Genomic DNA, 13,974 nt, shown 5'->3' on the forward strand with positions numbered 1-13,974 from the left:
ACATTAAACTGTTTCTATCACCTAACATAAATATGTAGTAGCATATATGGCTTCTGGTTATTTAACATTATTTATGAGTTTATATCAATTTAAAACATTTCTGGAATTTAAAATCCAAAGATAATCAGAAGTCAGATTGTATCTTAGGGCCAATGCATTTTATTAAGCTTTTAAAGTATAATTAGTATATCAATAACAAGGAATCTAGTTTAATTATCATGATTTTATGGACTCTGTATTTCTAAATTCCTAAAATAAAGGAGCCATAGAAAAGTGGATAACTTTTTCCTCAATACCCCTCCTTAGGTTTACCTAGAAGATTCTAGAAACTTCTATTCCTAAAAACTAAGTTTTCAGTGGTGTTTCCATTGATGGAGACTTTCTTTTCCCAAGACTTTCTGGTGTTTCTGAAATAGTACTAATGCTTATAATATCTAATCAATGCTCTTTTTTGCACTTTATGTTTCTAGTCTCCCATGTTCTTCCCAGTTCATTGTTATCTTTATAAGAGTTTTAAATGTGCTTTCAGATCCACTCTGCCTATCTTTCCCAGCACTTTCATGAGCACCAAACTTACTCTGGACTAGTCCTGGATTTTTTTTTTTGATAGCAACAAGATGACAGAAAAATATTACAATGACCTAACAATTGCTGCATAAATAGTTCACAATGCAGAGAGAAACCATTACTTTTATACTGATGTTTTCCTGATCGAAATGATTATATTATTTAAAATCTAAGGATTATTCTAACTCCTTAAAATTCATAATCATAAGCAATGGAGAGCAGCATGCTAGAACAACCTGTAGAACCATGTTCTGAGTGCCTCCTGTGTTTCAGGCACTGTTAAGTTCTACCTGCTTGCAGATATGGAGTCACTGAATTTCACAATGTGTGAGATTGTATTTCCTTGTGAGGAATACTATCATTAGTCCATTTTACAGATGAGCAAAACAAGGCCCAGAGTGTATAAATAACTTTTCTCTGAGTCAGAAGGACTAATAACTGGAGGAGCCAGAACTTAAATCTAGTCAGTCAGGCCCTGGGGGCCATGATCTTAACAGATAGGCCAGGGCATATACCTGCTACTCCCAAGACTACTTATTAGGAAGTAGAGGAAGCTACATTGTAACCTGGCTTGTTTTCAAGTTATACTTTTACTTTCTCTTATTTGCAATAATTAAAAGTACTCCCAAGGGACATGTGTGCCAGATAGACTACATCCAGGGAATGCAAGACATGCTCCTGCTGTGAGGGTGACAAGTGTGAACTCCAAAGTTATGTCCTTCCATTCAAAGACAACATGCCTGTGTAAGTCCTTCAGCAGTTGATATCACTGGCGATACAAAAGCCCAATTACAAAGTGAGTTATTATTAGCTAACTAGAAGTAAAATCACTCTATTTGTATTCCTAATCTTTCTTCTCACACAAGTATGAGTCTTTAGAAGCATAGGATTTGAATTTGTAAAAAGGGAAGCAAAGCACTAATTAAGCCACCCAGTACTGTCTACATTTCACAAGAGATAAAAACCTACTCTGTATTTGGGTGGCAGAGTAAATTCCTTGATTATAATTATGTAAGAGGAAGTTTAATTGTGCCTACTGACATGACAAGGGGTTATACAAAAAGCTTTAGGGATTATATAAGATCAAGCATTTTTTTTTATCTGTTCTTTTTTTTTTTCTAATCCTAAAGTCACCATAAAATTTCCAAATTTTATTCATTAAAAATACAAGAAACACAATTTATCGTAGGGACTGGGTCAGCAAGCTGATCATTAGAAATACTTGCCAAATTTAAAAGTTTCCTATTTCCTCAATGTGTCATAACTTTGAGTAGTAAGAAGGTAACTAAGAATTTTAATGTCATTTTAAAATAATGTTTATTCTTATACAATAGCCCATAAAATGGAGACAACATAATAATAATGAAAACTTCTATCTGTTTTGCATAAGAAGCAAATTGTGGCCTATGAGTGAGAGCTGGTGTACATTTGTTCCGGAGTTCTTATACTCTAACAGGTGTGAAGGAATACATATGGACCTGGTAGGACTTTTTCTTGGAAATAAGGACTGACTACTACATATACATAAAGGCAATTATGCTAATTAGGATGTGTTTAATGTGATAGTGTCTTTTTTGACTGTGAGTGGTTTGGAAAAATAACCGAAGGAAAATTAAATAGCATATATATGTATGAATGCAAGGAAAATGTCTTCAACAATTTTTACTTATTTCCTACCCAAAGAAAAGAAGTTGGACTGTTAAATAATCCAAATTTAGTCAACTGATCCCCCAAAGGTAATGTACTGTCATCAATGTATTTAAGCATTATTAGTGCAGACAGTTCATGTACTCCACCCTTTTTTGTGGAGGCCCTAAGTGACACCAATGATAACAATTGCATCTAGTGTTTTCCAAACTATTGTTATAGCTTTCAAATATATCTCAACCTTGGAAAAATACTGAAGATTCTACATGCCTTTTATTTGTAAGTTATGCACTGAGGTCTTGTCCAATAAACTGATCTCCTACTTATTTTCGTAGGGAAGAAAATACATCTTCTGCTCTTACTCAACAAATGGTAAGATAAGCAAAAGCCACAGGGTCCTAATGTAGATAGTGAGCAGACTCACCCACGCCTCGCACCTTTGTTTCCTCCCCTACTCTTTCTCCCTATGTTCACACTTGTTTATTAGTACTGCAGGGTCAAATGCATAAGACATATGAGAGGTGGAGGATCCAAAACATTTTTGCAACTGGTTAAATAATTCATTTTGCATTTTTTTAATTGAAGGTGGAGGGCCATAGGTAGTAAGAGAAAACTAATATAATTTACAATAAGAATGTCAATGGTGTATCCTTACTCAGAGTCTATTTAAATCTTCTCTCATGTATTCTATATTTATTGTGTGTAACTAACAACAGTGTATAATGCTAACACCACTATCCTCATTTGTAAAGAGTTTCTAGAACCCTTAGTGTGGGGGAAATCTGGCTGAGTTAAACCTGATTTTCTTTCAAAGGCTCATGAGATAACCCTGTCAACACCTCTGATTCCAGGTCAACCCAAGGCTTGGGCTCCGCTGCCCCTGAAGCTACATCTTGCACCTTGCCTTCTCCCTGTTTCTTCCTAAAGGTGCCAGAAAGCTTAAAAATGTCAAAGTAACCATTTCTGCTCTCCGGAAAGGTAGCAGCTGACGGTAATTGTATAATACAGTCTGACTCATTTATTAAAAAGAGATTCAGAGTCAATTGATTTAATAACCATTACAATATTCCATTAAGGACATAATAGGCTAGGGCAGTCCTATTTTTTTTTATGAAGAGTTATAGATGGAATCTTTGGATGAAACTTCTAGATATTTCTTCCTCTTTTGGCTTATTGGTATTCTCCAGACTTTCTATGATAAGTATGATTTGCCTCTGTAGGTACTTTGAGATTAGAAAAGGGAGAAAAAAAGACAACCTATCCTTCCTATGTTCTACTAATAAAGATTGATTACAACACTGAAATTTTGATAGCCAAAATGTTATATAGCATAGGAGCAATATTACTGAGTATAGAAAAACTCCAATATAACACATTAGACTTATCAATATTCTAGCCAATACATGTGAAAACAGAAATTAGGAGAAGGAAAGAGCGAAACATCACGGTGTAAACCAGTCAGCTGGATGAGCAGACTACCACATCAGCTTTTGATATCAGTCTGTATTTTTGCAGAACATACTGAGTATCCCTCCCTCTTGGGTGGTGGGTACTCACATGCCCACCTCGTGGGTCTGATGTCAGAGTGGAGCCCACGGCAGAAAACATGCTGGAGGCCAGCCACTTCCCGTCCCCACCACCCGAAGCAAGGCACACCAAAGATGGCTTGAACATAATTGGCAAGTAGTTTTACATGTATAGAAATTTCAGCTGAAATAATTATTTCCATTTGTTAATCTTCATTTGAGTGTGAACATAAATGTAAACAGAAATCAAGTCTACATAAAAGAGACTGATGCGCATGTAAATATTTACTCCAAAATTAAATGTTTCAAAGGAGAGAGTGTGCATACATAATTGGAGTACAAGTTCGTTGCCTTAGTGGGAAACGTGATAATCATCAACAAAACTTTAGGCTCTAAGAAACAACCTGCTTTGCTGAAGCCAGTTCAAAGATGAATGGTGATTTCTCCAATGTATAAGACCTGGAGCTGAGCAACTATTAATCAGCCCATTTGATAATAAAAGAAATAATAGTTACCATTTGGATGCTCAATATTTACATGAGCTTCAATTCAAGTTATGAACAGCAATGTGGCCATGGTGAGTTTAACACAAGACACTGACATTTCAATATAAGCTTTAAACAAGAGAAACCCTTTCAGCAGCCTCCAGACTGTGGGTCCCATGCTTATACTCCTTTTCCTTCAATAAAAACAAAAATCTAGAGCAGCTACAAGCAAATGTTCAGTGGCTGACTTACATGCAGCTGTTATCTCTGGAATCACTGGGGGCCCCCTTATATCGTCTGATCAACACTACAACCATTACTGAGGACCAATTTGTAACGGTTTATAAGTAGAACTCCTTCTCTCATTTACCCTGGAGACTGGCCAGAAGGGTCCTCCAGCCTCTTCTACTGCATAAATCTATAGGCTAAAGTCCACAGATATAAACCCCTCCTGGTTCATCATCATGTGGCAGGGGCCATACTTAAAAGCTCTGATCTGAGTGGGAGTCAACTCTGCCCTCAGAATCCAAGCAGAGGAATCAAATGCCCTGCAGTTGTAATTTTTCCAGTTCGGATGTGTGTACCACTATATCCTTACATATATATATTTTTAAAATCCAAGAAAACTATGCCCTAAACCAATTCCCAACACTCCATGCTTTACTTTGCTTCTCCTCTTCCCTGAGTTAATTTCCAAGCACACATTTATAAGCCAGGGGTCTGAGGAGTAACAAAGCAAAGCCACACATGACAAAACTCACCCCTCGGCTACGTTGGCTCACTCTAGAAACCAGGGGTAGAAAAATAGGCAGGCTGTGCAGTAATTTGCCATGCACACAGCCATCCCATCCTTCCCAGGTCCACGGCACTCCGGCCACTATAATTTGTTGTATTACATACCGCACATATTTCACAACTGTAGCGTAAACACACTGAGGTGCTAATTTGGCAGTGCAGAATATGACTTAGGCTTCAAAGTCTGCCAGTAGATTAGTCATTAAGCCCCTAAAGTCAGGCAGAGTTGGAGAGTACTGAGCATTGTGCGAACTTCCCCCCCCCCCCCCCGCCACATCAGTTAAAAAGTTCTGCCCTTATTCTTTGGAACAATTTAACATGGAAATGAATGCTGCCTGAAGACTGACACTAGCACTTCTTGCAGTTTTCTCACTGGCAATATGGGAATGTCTGCCACTGTCAGGATTTTTATGCCACCTGAGAGAGGAACATGAGATATAAGCACAAGACTCTTAGAATAAAATAAAGGGCACTGGGAGTGTGAGTAAATGAGTACCCAGGACCTAGACTTTGACCCTCTGTGTGCAAAGTGCCTAACCCTTAGGCATCTCACGAAAAGCCACATGCCTCCACCAGGATTGTACTTCACAGAGATCGTCAAGGTGCAAGTCTCCATTTAACTCGGTGGCTGTTTTTGCCAATGGTCTAAAGGCTGAAATGTTTTTGGACTTTATAAGCAAAGCCACTAATATTGACACTGTTATTTCCTGTCTTGAACTTCTCATTATCAGCAGGGCTGGAGCAGGAAATGATTCAACTGGGGTAGGCTGCGTGGTACCCAGCAGATTTTAAAGAGCCCAGGGGCTGCCTAGAGCCCCATAAACATCAGCAGCTTGGAAACTAGCAGGAGGTCCAGGTGGGTAGGGATGGGAGAGGCAGGCTGTGGGATTTTAGATGCCCTGAGATGCAATATCATCCAATGCCTTGGCTATTGTTATCAGTTATGTGATGCACCTATTAGAATATTCTCATGGAAGAGAAAACATTGGAATGTTGTTCAAATAATAAACAATAAAACAAACAACCCACCAAAAAGGTGGCTTTCCTCCAACTGCAGGGACTCAGCAGTGATATTTTGGCACAAGTGGGGAATAGGAATAGCACACGGACTCAGATACCTTTCAAATCTGACCAACACTCTGCTATCTCGAGTTCTTTCTTTTCTTCTTTCTTGATCTAAACATGGGACCTACAGTTAAGTCTTAGTGAAAACACAGTGCTAGAAAACAGCTTTAAAGAGAAAAATTTTGATTTCAAATGCTGTAATTAAAAAAAAACAAAAAACAAAAAACACTTTAGGAGGTTGAAGCAGGAGGATGGCAAGTTTGAGGCCAACCTGGGCAACTTAGGGAGACCTCGTCTCAAAATAAAAATTAAAAAGGGCTGGGGCAGTAGCGAGGTGATAGAGGGCAAGGCCCTGAGTTCTATCCCCAGTTCCACACAACAACAAACAAAACAACAACAAAAGTTATTGGAGGGGCACTGATAAAACCACACTGAGTGTCTTTCCTGATCCCAAGAAAAAATATTTGTAACCAAGCAAAGAAGAAACTAGTGCATGTTTCTTAGGAAAAATAGTATGAGCACTGAAAAAGGCTATGGTGGAGTGAGGATTGAGTCCAAGTCTGGAATACATCCTCCAGATTTATATAGAATATTTTTGCTCTTAAAAATTTAGCTTCTGCCAGATGTGGGGGTGCACACTTGTAATCCCAGCAGCTTGAGGGACTGAGACAGGAGGATCTCAAGTTCAAAACAAGCTCAACAAAAGCGAGGCAGTAAGCAACTCAGTGAGACTTTGTCTCTAAATAAAATACAAAATAGGGCTGGGGATGTGGCCCAGTGGTCAAGTGGTCCTGAGTTCAATCCCCAGTACCCCCCCCAAAAAATTTAGCCTCCTGTATAAAGCTTTAATATCAGTCTACACCACTATGGTCCCCTGAAAAGGGACCCAGTTTCTATGAACAACTTTCCCCCTCGCTTATAGTCACATGAATACAGGACGGGAAACATTTTTCTTGCAAAAAGTTTTTCACCACCTTACCTTTAGTGCTGACCTGTCCTCTGCCTTAACAGAAAGCTCTTGAGCAAGCAAAGGTAGGGATAAAACACTGACTTGCATTTTGCATAACAGATTAGATGTGCAGTATGATTGGAAATGGCACCTTTCTAATACAGGAATGCATTTCAGCTTCTGCTGTGTCTGTTGAAGAGTAGTAGGTGGCAACCCAGGATATGCTTATACCAAGACAATGTCAAAAACTAAGTTAGGGCTGGGGAGATAGCTCAGCTGGTAGAGTGCTTGCCTTGCAAGCACAAGGCCCTGAGTTCGATCCCCAGTACCACAAAAACAAAACAAACAAACAAAAAAAACTAAGGTAGGTAGGAGTTACTTTCTACAGTGTAAGTTTCAAGAGGGTAAGGGTATTAGTTTTGTTCACTGATGCATGCCAAGTGCCTCTTACATGACTTATAGTTGAGATTCAATAAGTATCTTTTGAATGTATGGGAGGTATTTAGTTAGCTAGTCCAGTGTCTGATTTCATTAGAAGAAAACGCCCAGACTGACCCCAAAATGGTATTTATTGTCAGTTAAGTTTTAAATCTTTGCTTCATTTCCTTGGGCATTAAACCCAATGCAGGACACATAATGGACTGGCCAAATTTACCTTTCACTGCTTGGTTTCATTATTTTCTGAGATAAGATTAAAAGGCTTTGGCAAATAAAGCATTAACAAAGTAGCTGTCTAATTGGTCAACTCATCTCTTCCAAGCAAGTGGTGAGTCCAAACTTATACCTTATTTCAAGAGGAAAAATGTTATTATGCATTTTATATCTGAAATGAAAAACATACTATATAAAAGATAGCATGAACCAGGTGCAGTGGCACATGCCTGTTAGCTGCTTGGGAGGCTGAGGAAGACAATAGAAGTTTGAGGTCAGACTTAGCAACTTAGCAAGAACCTGTCTCAAAATTTAAAATAATAATAATAATAAAGGATTGCAGATGTAGTTCATAGTAGAACACCCCTGAGTTCAATTCTGAGTACCACAAGGAATAAAGAAAAAAGGATAATTGCCTTTTATTTGTCCCAAGTCATAATGATGCCTCTACATCACATATTCATGACCCATAAAAACTTGATCTTAATGCTACACATTCTTATATAGCAAAGTTCTATTCTTTTAACTAATTAATTAAATCCTATGTCTATGTTTATTATATTCTTGGTTTAAAATTTCTTGTTTGATATCAAATACCTGCTATTAATGCCCTCACATCTGGGACTTGCAGCATCGGTGGAAGTACAGGTGTATTTACCTTCAAGTGCTATTCAACACACACACACACACACACACACACACACACAAATTGCAGCATAAACTAAATGTAACCTGCCTTAAAGTTAACTCTATTGGGAAAACATCTTCGAGAACTGAGACAGTGCAATAGTCAATATTAATTCCACACAGCGGTGGACCAGCAATACAAGCTGTGTACTGGACACGGTGCTCATCAGGCATGTTTTCGAGTTGTTGTGCTGAGTTTATGGCAAGGGTCAGGGCCTTCTCTTTTTCTTTTTTTAAATCTTCTTGTGCTTGGCATAACGCCACTAGTTAACTGTTGGAGAAAGTCTCCAAACACTGCAAAGCTGTTTATCCTTGCTAGAAAGCACAATCTGCTACTGCTGATGATTAAAAACAAAACAAGAAAATCAAAAAACAAATCAAACAAACAAAAGAAATGAAGTGAGATTCTAGAGCTTTTGCAAATGTTATGGACCTGGACAATCATTGATTTAAGGCAAGAAGCTCATTGGGCATTTTCAATGCTAATTATCTTCCTAAGAAACTATATGATTGCCTCCTTATTGTGAAGATGACATATTTTCTCTTAAACTGGGGTGTCTGAAATCCCAGTTCTCCAAAAAGCAAAAGTCATGGCTGCAATCACATGGGGGTGGAAGAGGGGCCAGGATTTCTGATTCCTAAGAGACTGTATCCTGCTCCACTTCACTTGGTGGCAATACTAAGAACATCGTTAAGCAGCAATGCAAAAATCACCATGCTGCATGTTATTTGCAAATGAGTCAAATTTTTATCGTTCTATTGTTGTGACCTCAGAAACTTGGCCTTGAAGAACCAGAAGAGAAAAAAAGGTAATGGCACTATAAATGCAATAAGATTTCTAAAAACAGTTTATTGAAAATGTGCTGTGAAACTTGAATTCTTCTAATCAAACGATGCCACCCCTTAGAGAAATTTTCCTGTGCATTATTAAAGTGATATACTGCAGTACTAGTTAGAGCTCCATAACCTTTAAATTGCCTGATTGTAATTAAGGCCACTAGTTTTATTTAGGAAGGTTCAAGGAGGCTCAATTTAAGTTGGCTTAACTAGTGTGAATTTAATGTCATGCTGCCAGAAGGCGGAGGAGCACTCTGGCCTGTCTGCTCTATGGCACATGCAGCTGTGGGGTCATGTATTCTAAATTAAGCCCAGATTTAAAGAAACTACAGCCATTGGGAAGTAGTTGGGTGTATGTAAGTATACATTCCCACGTTGGCATATAACACCATCCCTTCGTTCTTTCATCCAACATATGGGCAATTTTCCAATCTGGAAGTCTAAATACATATGATTATTTATTGAGTGAGTAGTAGGGATTTTACAGTAATTTTTAAGGGCACAGGGATCCCTTTTATGTAAGGTGGGGCTTAAGGTAACATTCAATCAGCATTAATGATTTAAAATGAAATGTGCTCATAACAAAGCTGTAAAGGCAAGAATGTTATTACAAAGAAATTCTAAGAAGAAAAATTTATAGTTAGGAATATGAGGAAAAGAATGGTTATTATTCAGAGAGACCACTGTATGGAGTGCTAAAAACAATATATAAACCTCACTGGAAGGGTAGCAAATCAAGGACTGAAAAAAAAAAAAAAAACCAGAGCAAATGAAGTAACTGACAGCATAGACTAGTAGAAGCAAAGGGTAGCAACAGAGAGAAAAGACTTAAAGATTTGACCCATGTTCAAAATTTTACTGGATGGGAACTCAAAAACATTCATCTCTGGATAGAATGCTGGCAATTTTCTGTAGCTCCAACAGCAATAATGATAAATGAACTTCCTTACAGCCAAGTGGCTCAAGCAGCCAACTACGCTACCACTATATAATTAATAACAATAAGCAATTAAAGAGAACAGCAGGTTACAACTATAAGGTATCAAAATATATTAGCAAAGGAAAATACAGCAACAACACACTTAAAAGAAAAAGAAACGTACTGTTTGTGAATCCACGTGCACTGTCTTCTTTCAGATTATATTTTGGATAAAGCTTTTATGCTTGAAGAGAAATAGAGATGGCATAAAACTACTATAAGGAGATTAGCACCCCTCTGAAAACAAATCATGCTCCCAACATTCAGAAGAATAGGAAATGTGATATGGGAAATGTGATCGAGAAGGCACAGGAGAGTTGGCTGACCACTATTTGGCATTATTCATTTACTAAGAAATATTCTAATAAACACTTCACAAAATTATATTTGTTGACTCATGTAGTTTCAAAGATCCCAGAACATTTTACATTTTCTGGTAAAATGATGGAGAAGCAATAAACTAGGAAAGTGTAGGGGAAAAAAAAAAGAAGTCAACATTATCTATTTGGGTGAATTCTGGAGGTTAGAAAGGGCTTTGGAGACAATCTATCATGGACTTGCTTAAAAGACCAGAATGTTGAAACTAGAGATATTAATTGTTATGGTTATGACCGTATCAGAATCCAGGCTTCCTGAATCTAAAACTACATTGGCCCACCAAATTCTCACTTAAAATTTTTTTTCTCCTTCTTAACTATGGCAGTTTAAGTTGTCAATTAAACAAGACAAAAATTATTCTTTTCTAGCCCTCTTATCAAGGTGCAAGGAGCTATTTATATTTCCATGTTACCTGACCACTCCTTTGCTACCTGACACACCAATGTCTGAATCCATATGCAACAGAATGAACTAAACCCATATCTCTCACCATGCACGAAACTAAACTCAAAATGGATTAAGGACCTCGGAATCAGACCAGAGACCCTGCAGATTATAGAAGAAAAAGTAGGTCCAAATCTTCACCTTGTTGGTCTAGGATCAGACTTCCTTAACAGGATTCCCATAGCACAAGAAATAAAAGCTAAAATCAACCACTGGGATAGATTCATACTAAAAAGCTTTCTCTCAGCAAAGGAAACTATCAGCAATGCGAAGAAAGAGCCTACAGAGTGGGAGAGTATCTTTGCCAATCATACTTCAGATAGAGCACTAATCTCCAGAATCTATAAAGAACTCAAAAAACGCTACTCCAAGAATTCAAATAATCCAGTTGACAAATGAGCCAAGGAAATGAATAGACACTTCACAGAAGAAGATCTACAAGCAATCAACAAACATATGGAAAAATGTTCAACATCTCTAGTAATAAGAGAAATGCAAATCAAAACCACCCTAAGATTCCATCTCACCCCAATTAGAATGGCGATTTTCAAGAATACGAGCAACAACAGGTGTTGGCGAGGATGTGGGGAGAAAGGTACACTCATACATTGCTGGTGGGGCTGCAAATTAGTGCAGCCACTCTGGAAAGCAGTGTGGAGATTCCTTAGAAAACTTGGAATGGACCCTCCATTTGACCCAGCTATTCCACTCCTTGGCCTATACCCAAAGGACTTAAAATCAGCATACTACAGAGATACAGCCACATCAATGTTCATAGCTGCTCAATTCACAATAGCCAGACAGTGGAACCAACCTAGATGCCCTTCAATTGATGAGTGGATAAAGAAACTGTGGTATATATATACAATGGAATATTACTCAGCCATAAAGAATGATAAAATTATGGCATTTGCAGGCAAATGGATGAAATTGGAGAATATTATGCTAAGTGAGAGAAGCCAATCTCAAAAAGCCAAAGGACGAATGATATCACTAATAAGTGGATGATGACACATAATGGGGGGATGGAAGGGTTAGTGTTAGGGTTAGAGTTAGGGTTAGGGAGGGGGGCAAGTATGGAGGAAGGAAGCACTGTATAGAGGGAAAAGAGGGGTGGGAGAGGTGGGGGGAAGGGAAAAAATAACAGAATGAATCAAACAACATTACTCTATGTAAATTTACGATTACACAAATGGTATGCCTTTATGCCATGTACAGAGAAGCAACATGTATCCCATTTGTTTACAATAAAATTAAAAAAATGAATTTATTTAAATTGCCCTTATCCCTTCTGTCCATAGCAACTACTATGAAAGTCTCTTTCATCAAGTGAAAGTTTTCTTCTTCCTTCAGGAAAACAAAACTTTAGCTAATATTCAGTCCCTCTTAGAAACTTGAAAAATTTGGCAATGGAAAGTAAAACTCCCTGTACTTCTAGATTCTCCCGCCAGACTAGGAATGCATTCTCAGTACGGTACTTTGGTCTGAGCTGTCAATCTAGAGGAAACATTCCTGATTATACTACTGGTGACAACGAAGCTGAATGCTGATGTTTTCTCTCACTGACAATAACCCAATGATTTGGTTAAACTGTCAACTGAAACTCTGTGGAGGCTGGGCTTGAGTGCTCCTTTATGGAATTAAAATTATCCAGAAACAAACACTGATTTCTTAATTCTATTCTGCCTATAGCTAACTATACTTCTTAAGTACCTGAATCATTCCTGATAAGGTTCTAAATGGAGTATTTGGGAAAATACTGAGACTGCATGCATTTTCCAAAGCGTGTGACATACTAAGAAGGTAACACCATACTTAGGTATGGAAAATAGGTTAGCTCAACATGTTGCTAACCTACTTTTCTCTCTTGGGCATCATTCTGTATACACCAGCATATCTAGACACTATATGCTGAAGCCAAGATGTTACTGGCATACCAATGAATCATATTCATTTCTATTTCTTTCTGCTATTTTCCGTCAGTCAAGAGCAACATTAAATGAGAGATAAGTTATTCACTGCAATGGAAAGACAAAGGAGGGGACGAAAAGAGGGAAGGAGGAAAGAAGTGAGGCAAGAAGGACAGATGGATAAAATACTCATATTACAAAAACGTCTGTCTCATTTCCTATTTAGTTTTGAAGTACAGTGAAGGAGTGAATGTCTATAGGTGTTTTGTTACATTAAAAACTAAAGTCAAAGATTATGAAATAGGGCTAACAAAAACTGTAAGTGTATCTATTAAATGAAGAATGAGACATAATAATTATAGACAGCTCTTTCTCAGACAGTAGTTCCTTATATTACCTTCTGCAAAGCTATTAAATATTTCTAAGACTATAATACCAAATTATAAAGATGCTTTGGGCACAATAAATTTTTAATCCCCTATCTTTATGACAATTTTTCTAAAACCTGAACCAGCTTATTCAAAATCTGTTTTAAAAATCCAAATATTGTATACTGTGTCAATATAATGAAGGCTGATAATGAATCTTCTCATGCAAAAGGAAATCTATTGAAATAATGTCATTAAAACATCTATTGATGGCCTTAAACATTTTATATAGTTAAAGACTCTGCTTTGCCCTGCATGGTATATGATAGAATCAGCATTAGAATTCTAATGCTGTCTTAATCTAAAGTAGAAAAAGTCTGATACCCACAACTATGAAGTTCATTTTCTTTTGGAAAGCATGTCATTTATCAATCTCATTCTTGATAAAAATCCAGAAGTCCAGGACAGAAAGAAAGACATCTAGAGTGTTGTCTCTCACTTTTCCTTCACTTCTTAAAAGCAGTAACAATATTTGTTTTCTTAATGACAGAGATTAGCATAAGAACTTTTATATTTGACAATCTTCAGAAAAGCAAACACTTTACATAATTGTGTAGCATCATAATTGTTGGATGGAACAGGCGAGGTGTGGCCTGAACCAGCAACAAAAGTTCTCCTGTCTCTGA

The 13,974-nt window shown here is 37.5% G+C and overlaps 1 protein-coding gene across 1 annotated transcript in view; it reads right to left on the reverse strand.

Annotated features, from left to right (window-relative positions):
- The window catches only part of ZNF521 (zinc finger protein 521), a 270,355-nt gene that overhangs the window by 28,816 nt on the left and 227,565 nt on the right, over positions 1-13,974 (reverse strand).

This window comes from Sciurus vulgaris (assembly GCF_902686455.1).
Source record: "Sciurus vulgaris genome assembly, chromosome: 13".
NCBI classification, from domain to species: Eukaryota; Metazoa; Chordata; class Mammalia; order Rodentia; family Sciuridae; genus Sciurus; species Sciurus vulgaris.